The following is a 9,972-nucleotide window of genomic DNA, read 5'->3' on the forward strand; positions in this document are numbered from 1 at the left end:
CTACGACCACATCGTTTCAGCTACATGTATGAAATTTGGCACACATGTGTATCATGCCAAGACGAACAAAAAAGTCTGTGGGCCCATTGACGCAAACCCAACAGGAAGTCCGCCATTTGGAAGAGAAGGTGACATTTTGGCTCTAATTTTGCCATTTCCATGCCTCGAACTTTTGCGAACTCCTCCTTGGGGTTTCATTTCATAACCTTCAAATTTGGACAGTGTCAACTACACCCTTGTGCCATGTTAAATTGCGGAGCTTTTGAGTTTTCACAATACTATGAGGCCGTGGCGCCATGGCGAATTTCGATGACTCGCCATGAAAATCTTATTGCCTCTCATTTTGTCATACATTTTCTGACCTTGACCAAAGTGAACACATATGATAAGACTCCACCCCTGAACATATTTCAACTGCCATATTTGACACCAGGGACAGCGCCACCTAGTGGGAACAGGAAATGTCATGTTTTACACTTTGGGGTACAGTATAGTGATGGGTGACACCTGCAGCCTCAAATTTCTCCAGGAAAGCCTTAAGGAGTTGGTCTTGGGTTACAGTGAAAACTGTGAGTTTTCGCAAAAGGGTGTGACCCCAGCAGCATGGCGAACTTTGATGTCACGCCATGAAGAAACAAATTAGTATAACTCAATGAAATCCAGTCTGTTCAGTACCAGACTTTACAGGCATGATGTCAGACCCGCCCTGAACAGATTGATGTGCCCATTGTCGGGAATACGTACAGCGCCACCTAGTGGCAACAGGAAATGTCATGGCTTTAATTTTGTTGTACTGATTTTCACAGGTTCATCGTGGCCACCTCAAAAGCGGTGAATATCACCATCAGTCCCTCGTGATGCTTCAGTGCAAAAATTGTGACTTTAAACTGAACGGCGCACCCTGGTGGCAACGCTGTTCACGATGAAAGATGAAGTGGCTTTTGAGGGTCTTGGCAAGTTTATAGAGGCTTTAAATTTGGCACACACCTCCAAATGGATGAAGGCTTTGTTGTCATGTGATCATTTTCATTAAATAGCGCGAAATTGCTCCACAGCGCCCCCTACAAAATTTCAAAACCACAGCCCCTGCTCTGTGTTCTATGTATGATTCTGAAACCTGGTAAGCTTATAGGAGATATCAAGATGTACAAAAAAGTCTCTTGGAGCAATATCCCAAATCCAACAGGAAGTCAGCCATTTTAAAATTAATGTGTAATTTTGGCAACATTTTCCCCTCTTTCCAGGCACCGTTCTTTGACGAACTCCTCCAAGGGATTTCATCATATTGAACCAATCTCCAGTGTGTGGAATCTAAAGACCTTTGTGATGTTAAATTGCGAAGCTTTTTACGTTCAGTGAAACGGGGTGGTTATGGTGGCACTTAGAGTTTGAATCACTCGCCAAAAAGCAGTAATCTGCTGTCACTCAAAAACACAATGTCCAATCTCTCCCAAAGCTCATAGGCGTGATGAGACTCGAGCTCGGAAATGTTTGTTATGCCATTTGTGCATAAGGGTTAGAGCGCCACCTAGTGGAACGACTAACAAATCATGAATGAATGAGTTGAAATGTTAGCTGGTGGTTAAATGCATGAATTCCATCAATGTGACATGAGATCGGAGGTGCTGGTTTTAGGTGTTGGGCGTGGCTCGACGCGCCGGGGGTGCGAGGGCCCTCATAACGCTGCTTGCAGCTTTAATTAGGGCCCGAGCACTGACAGTGCGAAGGCCCTATTGTAATTGCTCTGTTTATTATTATTATTATTATTATTCCGGCAAATGAATCGGCCTTTTGAGGGCCTAAACATGCTCGAAAACTCTGGAAATTTTGCGCACACGTCAGGTCTGGTGAAAATTTACGTATTTTAATGGTTTTACATATGAGCACTGGGAAATGGCTCTAGAGCGCCACCTATGCCTTGTTAAATGCAGCCCTACGACCACATCGTTTCAGCTACATGTATGAAATTTGGCACACATGTGTATCATGCCAAGACGAACAAAAAAGTCTGTGGGCCCATTGACGCAAACCCAACAGGAAGTCCGCCATTTTGGATTGAAGGTGACATTTTGGCTCTGATTTTACCGTTTCCATGCCTTGTACTTTAACGAACTCCTCCTTGGGATTTGGTCGTATAAGCTTCAAATTTGGACAGTGTCAACTACACCCTTGTGCCATGTTAAATTGCGGAGCTTTTGAGTTTTCACAATACTATGAGGCCGTGGCGCCATGGCGAATTTCGATGACTCGCCATGAAAATCTTATTGCCTCTCATTCTGTCATACATGTTCCAATCTGGACCAAAGAGCACACATATGATAAGGCTCCACCCCTGAACATATTTCAACTGCCATATTTGACCTCAAGGACAGCGCCACCTAGTGGGAACAGGAAATGTCATGTTTTACACTTTGGGGTACAGTATAGTGAAGGGTGACATCTGCAGCCTCAAATTTCTCCAGGAAAGCCTTAAGGAGTTGGTCTTGGGTTACAGTGAAAACTGTGAGTTTTCGCGAAAGGGTGTGACCCCAGCAGCATGGCGAACTTTGATGTCACGCCATGAAGAAACAAATTAGTATAACTCAATGAAATCCAGTCTGATCAGTACCAGACTTTACAGGCATGATGTCAGACCCGCCCTGAACAGATTGATGTGCCCATTGTCGGAAATACGGACAGCGCCACCTAGTGGCAACAGGAAATGTCATGGCTTTAATTTTGTTGTACTGATTTTCACAGGTTCATCTTGGCCACCTCAAAAGCGGTGAATATCACCATCAGTCCCTCGTGATGCTTCAGTGCAAAAATTGTGAGTTTAAACTGAACGGCGCACCCTGGTGGCAACGCTGTTCAACATGAAAGATGAAGTGGCTTTTGAGGGTCTTGGAAAGTTTATAGAGGCTTGAAATTTGGCACACACCTCCAAATGGATGAAGGCTTTGTTGGCATGTGATCATTTTCATTGAATAGCGCGAAATTGCTCCACAGCGCCCCCTACAAAATTTCAAAACCACAGCCCCTGCTCTGTGTTCTATGTATGATTCTGAAACCTGGTAAGCTTATAGGAGATATCAAGATGTACAAAAAAGTCTCTTGGTGCAATATCCCAAATCCAACAGGAAGTCAGCCATTTTAATATTAATGTGTAATTTTGGCAACATTTTCCCCTCTTTCCAGGCACCGTTCTTTGACGAACTCCTCCAAGGGATTTCATCATATTGAACCAATCTCCAGTGTGTGGAATCTAAAGACCTTTGTGATGTTAAATTGCGAAGCTTTTTACGTTCAGTGAAACGGGGTGGTTATGGTGGCACTTAGAGTTTGAATCACTCGCCAAAAAGCAGTAATCTGCTGTCACTCAAAAACACAATGTCCAATCTCTCCCAAACGTCTCAGGTGTGATGAGACTCGAGCTAGGAAATGTTTGTTATGCCATTTGTCAGTAATGGTTAGAGCTCCACCTAGTGGGACAACTATAATCATGATTGAATGAGATGAATTGTTAGCTGGTGGTTAAATGCATGAATTCCATCAATGTGACATCAGATCGGAGGTGCTGGTTTTAGGTGTTGGGCGTGGCTCGACGCGCCGGGGGTGCGAGGGCCCTCATAACGCTGCTTGCAGCTTTAATTATTATTATTATTATTATTCACCCCAAACAAGGGCCTTTTTGAGGGCCTAAACATGCTCAAAAACTCATGAAATTTTGCACACATGCCAGGTCTGGTGAAAAATTTTGTATTTTAATGGTTTTACATATGAGCACTGGGAAATGGCTCTAGAGCGCCACCTATGCCTTGTTAAATGCAGCCCTACGACCACATAGTTTGAGCTACATGTATGAAATTTGGCACACATGTGTATCATGCCAAGACGAACAAAAAAGTCTGTGGGCCCATTGACGCAAACCCAACAGGAAGTCCGCCATTTGGAAGAGAAGGTGACATTTTGGCTCTAATTTTGCCATTTCCATGCCTCGAACTTTTGCGAACTCCTCCTTGGGGTTTGAATTCATAACCTTCATATTTGGTCAGTGTCAACTACACCCTTGTGCCATGTTAAATTGCGGAGCTTTTGAGTTTTCACAATACGGTGACGCCGTGGCGCCATGGCGAATTTCGATGACTCGCCATGAAAATCTTATTGCCTCTCATTTTGTCATACATTTTCTGACCTTGACCAAAGTGAACACATATGATAAGGCTCCACCCCTGAACATATTTCAACTGCCATATTTGACATCAAGGACAGCGCCACCTAGTGGGAACAGGAAATGTCATGTTTTACACTTTGGGGTACAGTATAGTGATGGGTGACATCTGCAGCCTCAAATTTCTCCAGGAAAGGCGTAAGGAGTTGGTCTTGGGTTACAGTGAAAACTGTGACTTTTCGCAAAAGGGTGTGACCCCAGCAGCATGGCGAACTTTGATGTCACGCCATGAAGAAACAAATTAGTATAACTCAATGAAATCCAGTCTGATCAGTACCAGACTTTACAGGCATGATGTCAGACCCGCCCTGAACAGATTGATGTGCCCATTGTCGGAAATACGGACAGCGCCACCTAGTGGCAACAGGAAATGTCATGGCTTTAATTTTGTTGTACTGATTTTCACAGGTTCATCGTGGCCACCTCAAAAGCGGTGAATATCACCATCAGTCCTTCATGATGGTTTAATGCAAAAATTGTGACTTTAAACTGAATGGCGCACCCTGGTGGCAGCGCAGTCCACCATGAAAGATGAAGTCGCTTTTGAGGGGCTTGGAAAGTTTATAGAGGCTTTAAATTTGGCACACACCCCCAAATGGAGGAAAGCTTTGTCGTCATGTGATCATTTTCATTGAATAGCGCGAAATTGCTCCACAGCGCCCCCTACAAAATTTCAAAACCACAGCCCCAGCTCTGTGTTTTATGTATGAGTCTGAAACCTGGTAAGCTTATAGGAGATATCAAGATGTACAAAAAAGTCTCTTGGAGCAATATCCCAAATCCAACAGGAAGTCAGCCATTTTAAAATTAATGTGTAATTTTGGCGACATTTTCCCCTCTTTTCAGGCTTCATACTTTGACGAACTCCTCCAAGGGATTTCATCATATTGAACCATTCTCCAGTGTGTGGAATCTAAAGACCTTTGTGATGTTAAATTGCGAAGCTTTTTACGTTCAAGGAAACGGGGTGGTCATGGCGGCACGTGGAGTTTCAATCACTCGCCAAAAAGCAGTAATATGCTGTCACTCAAAGACACAAAGTCCAATCTCTCCCAAAGGTCGCAGGCGTGATGAGACTCGAGCTCGGAAATGTTTGTTATGCCCTTTGTCTATAATGGTTAGAGCGCCACCTAGTGGGACGACTATACTCATGGTTGAACCAAATGAAATGTTAACTGGTGGTTAAATGCATGAATTCCATCAATGTGACATCAGATCGGACGTGCTGGTTTCAGGTGTTGGGCATGGCTCGACACGCCGGGGGAGCGAGGGCCCTCATAACGCTGCTTGCAGCTTTAATTAGGGCCCGAGCACTGATAGTGCGAAGGCCCTATTGTAATTGCTCTGTTTATTATTATTATTATTATTATTATTATTATTATTATTATTATTATTATTATTATTATTATTATTATTATTTCGGCAAATGAATCGGCCGTTTGAGGGCCTAAACATGCTCGAAAACTCATGAAATTTTGCGCACGCGTCAGGTCTGGTGAAAATTTACGTATTTTAATGTTCTCAGACATGGCCAGGGAAAATTAGCTCAGTAGCGCCACCTAGAAAAATGAAAAACGCGAGCCCCCGGTATGGGTATGGCCTACAAGTTTGAAAGTCGGTACTCCTATATAACGTTCAGAGTCGAACAAAAAAGTCTATTATGGCAATGTCCTAAACCCAACAGGAAGTCCGCCATTTTGGATTGAAGGTGACATTTTGGCTATGATTTTACTGTTTCCATGCCTTGTACTTTAACGAACTCCTCCTTGGGATTTGGTCCTAAAAACTTCAAATTTGGACAGTGTCAACTACACCCTTGTGCCATGTTAAATTGCGGAGCTTTTGAGTTTTCACAATACTATGAGGCCGTGGCGCCATGGCGAATTTCGATGACTCGCCATGAAAATCTTATTGCCTCTCATTTTGTCATACATTTTCTGACCTTGACCAAAGTGAACACATATGATAAGGCTCCACCCCTGAACATATTTCAACTGCCATATTTGACATCAAGGACAGCGCCACCTAGTGGGAACAGGAAATGTCATGTTTTACACTTTGGGGTACAGTATAGTGATGGGTGACATCTGCAGCCTCAAATTTCTCCAGGAAAGCCTTAAGGAGTTGGTCTTGGGTTACAGTGAAAACTGTGACTTTTCACGAAAGGGTGTGACCCCAGCAGCATGGCGAACTTTGATGTCACGCCATGAAGAAACAAATTAGTATAACTCAATGAAATCCAGTCTGATCAGTACCAGACTTTACAGGCATGATGTCACACCCGCCCTGAACAGATTGATGTGCCCATTGTCGGAAATACGGACAGCGCCACCTAGTGGCAACAGGAAATGTCATGGCTTTAATTTTGTTGTACTGATGTTCACAGGTTCATCGTGGCCACCTCAAAAGCGGTGAATATCAACATCAGTCCCTCGTGATGCTTCAGTGCAAAAATTGTGACTTTAAACTGAACGGCGCACCCTGGTGGCAACGCGGTTCACCATGAAAGATGAAGTGGCTTTTGAGGGGCTTGGAAAGTTTATAGAGGCTTGAAATTTGGCACACACCTCCAAATGGATGTAGGCTTTGTTGTCATGTGATCATTTTCATTGAATAGCGCGAAATTGCTCCACAGCGCCCCCTACAAAATTTCAAAACATCAGCCCCAGCTCTGTGTTTCATCTATGAGTCTGAAACCTGGTATGCTTATGGAAAGTATCAAGATGTACAAAAAAGTCTCTTGGAGCAATATCCCAAATCCAACAGGAAGTCAGCCATTTTAAAATTAATGTGTAATTTTGGCGGCATTTTCCCCTCTTTTCAGGCTTCATACTTTGACGAACTCCTCCAAGGGATTTCATCATATTGAACCATTCTCCAGTGTGTGGAATCTAAAGACCTTTGTGATGTTAAATTGCGAAGCTTTTTACGTTCAAGGAAACGGGGTGGTCATGGCGGCACGTGGAGTTTCAATCACTCGCCAAAAAGCAGTAATATGCTGTCACTCAAAGAGACAAAGTCCAATCTCTCCCAAAGGTCGCAGGCGTGATGAGACTCGAGCTCGGAAATGTTTGTTATGCCCTTTGTCTATAAGGGTTAGAGCGCCACCTAGTGGGACGACTATACTCATGGTTGAACCAAATGAAATGTTAACTGGTGGTTAAATGCATGAATTCCATCAATGTGACATCAGATCGGACGTGCTGGTTTTAGGTGTTGGGCGTGGCTCGACGCGCCGGGGGTGCGAGGGCCCTCATAACGCTGCTTGCAGCTTTAATTATTATTATTATTATTCAGGCAAAACAAGGGCCTCTTTGAGGGCCTAAACATGCTCAAAAACTCATGAAATTTTGCACACATGCCAGGTCTGGTGAAAAATTTTGTATTTTAATGGTTTTACATATGAGCACTGTGAAATGGCTCTACAGCGCCACCTATGCCTTGTTAAATGCAGCCCTACGACCACATGGTTTGAGCTACATGTATGAAATTTGGCACACATGTGTATCATGCCAAGACGAACAAAAAAGTCAGTGGGCCCATTGACGCAAACCCAACAGGAAGTCCGCCATTTTGGATTGAATGTGACATTTTGGCTCTGATTTTACCGTTTCGATGCCTCGAACTTTAACGAACTCCTCCTTGGCATTTGGTCCTATAAACTTCAAATTTGGACAGTGTCAACTACACCCTTGTGCCATGTTAAATTGCGGAGCTTTTGAGTTTTCACAATACTATGAGGCCGTGGCGCCATGGCGAATTTCGATGACTCGCCATGAAAATCTTATTGCCTCTCATTTTGTCATACATTTTCTGACCTTGACCAAAGTGAACACATATGATAAGGCTCCACCCCTGAACATATTTCAACTGCCATATTTGACATCAAGGACAGCGCCACCTAGTGGGAACAGGAAATGTCATGTTTTACACTTTGGGGTACAGTATTGTGATGGGTGACATCTGCAGCCTCAAATTTCTCCAGGAAAGCCTTAAGGAGTTGGTCTTGGGTTACAGTGAAAACTGTGACTTTTCGCGAAAGGGTGTGACCCCAGCAGCATGGCGAACTTTGATGTCACGCCATGAAGAAACAAATTAGTATAACTCAATGAAATCCAGTCTGATTAGTACCAGACTTTACAGGCATGATGTCTCACCCGCCCTGAACAGATTGATGTGCCCATTGTCAGGAATATGAAGAGCGCCACCTAGTGGGAAGAGGAAATGTCATGTCTTACACTTTGTTGTACTGATTTTCACAGGTTCATAGTGGCCACCTCAAAAGCGGTGAATATCACCATCAGTCCTTGATGATGCTTTAGTGCAAAAATTGTGACTTTAAACTGAACGGCGCACCCTGGTGGCAACGCTGTTCACCATGAAAGATGAAGTGGCTTTTGAGGGTCTTGGCAAGTTTATAGAGGCTTGAAATTTGGCACACACCTCCAATGTGACGATGGCTTTGTTGTCATGTGATCATTTTCATTGAATATCCCAAAATGGCTCCACAGCGCCCCCTACAAAATTTCAAAACCACAGCCCCAGCTCTGTGTTTTATGTATGAATCTGAAACCTGGTAGGCTTATAGGAGATATCAAGATGTACAAAAAAGTCTCTTGGAGCAATATCCCAAATCCAACAGGAAGTCAGCCATTTTAAAATTAATGTGCAATTTTGGCAACATTTTCCCCTCTTTTCAGGCATCGTTCTTTGACGAACTCCTCCAAGGGATTTCATCAGATTGGACCGATCTGCAGTTTGTGGAATCTAAAGACCTTTGTGATGTTAAATTGCGAAGCTTTTTACGTCCAGGGAAACGGGGTGGTTATGGCGGCACTTAGAGTTTGAATCACTTGCCAAAACGCAGTAATCTGCTGTCACTCAAAAACACCATGTCCAATCTCTCCCAAACGTCTCAGGTGTGATGAGACTCGAGCTTGGAAGTGTTTGTTATGCCATTTGTACATAATGGTTAGAGCGCCACCTAGTGGAACGACTAACTAATCATGAATGAATGAGTTGAAATGTTAGCTGGTGGTTAAATGCATGAATTCCATCAATGTGACATCAGATCGGACGTGCTGGTTTTAGGTGTTGGGCGTGGCTCGACGCGCCGGGGGTGCGAGGGCCCTCATAACGCTGCTTGCAGCTTTAATTAGGGCCCGAGCACCGAGAGTGCGAAGGCCCTATTGTATCTGCTCCGTTTCTTATTATTATTATTATTCACCCCAAACAAGGGCCTTTTTGAGGGCCTAAACATGCTCAAAAACTCATGAAATTTTGCACACATGCCAGGTCTGGTGAAAAATTTTGTTTTTTAATGGTTTTACATATGAGCACTGGGAAATGGCTCTAGAGCGCCACCTATGCCTTGTTAAATGCAGCCCTACGACCACATCGTTTGGGCTACATGTATGAAATTTGGCACACATGTGTATCATGCCAAGACGAACAAAAAAATCAGTGGGCCCATTGACGCAAACCCAACAGGAAGTCCGCCATTTGGAAGAGAAGGTGACATTTTGGCTCTAATTTTGCCATTTCCATGCCTCGAACTTTTGCGAACTCCTCCTTGGGGTTTGATTTCATAACCTTCATATTTGGTCAGTGTCAACTACACCCTTGTGCCATGTTAAATTGCGGAGCTTTTGAGTTTTCACAATACGGTGAGGCCGTGGCGCCATGGCGAATTTCGATGACTCGCCATGAAAATCTTATTGCCTCTCATTTTGTCATACATTTTCTGACCTTGACCAAAGTGA

This window comes from Rhamphochromis sp. 'chilingali', assembly GCF_963969265.1.
Source record: "Rhamphochromis sp. 'chilingali' genome assembly, chromosome: 1".
Lineage (NCBI taxonomy): Eukaryota > Metazoa > Chordata > Actinopteri > Cichliformes > Cichlidae > Rhamphochromis > Rhamphochromis sp. 'chilingali'.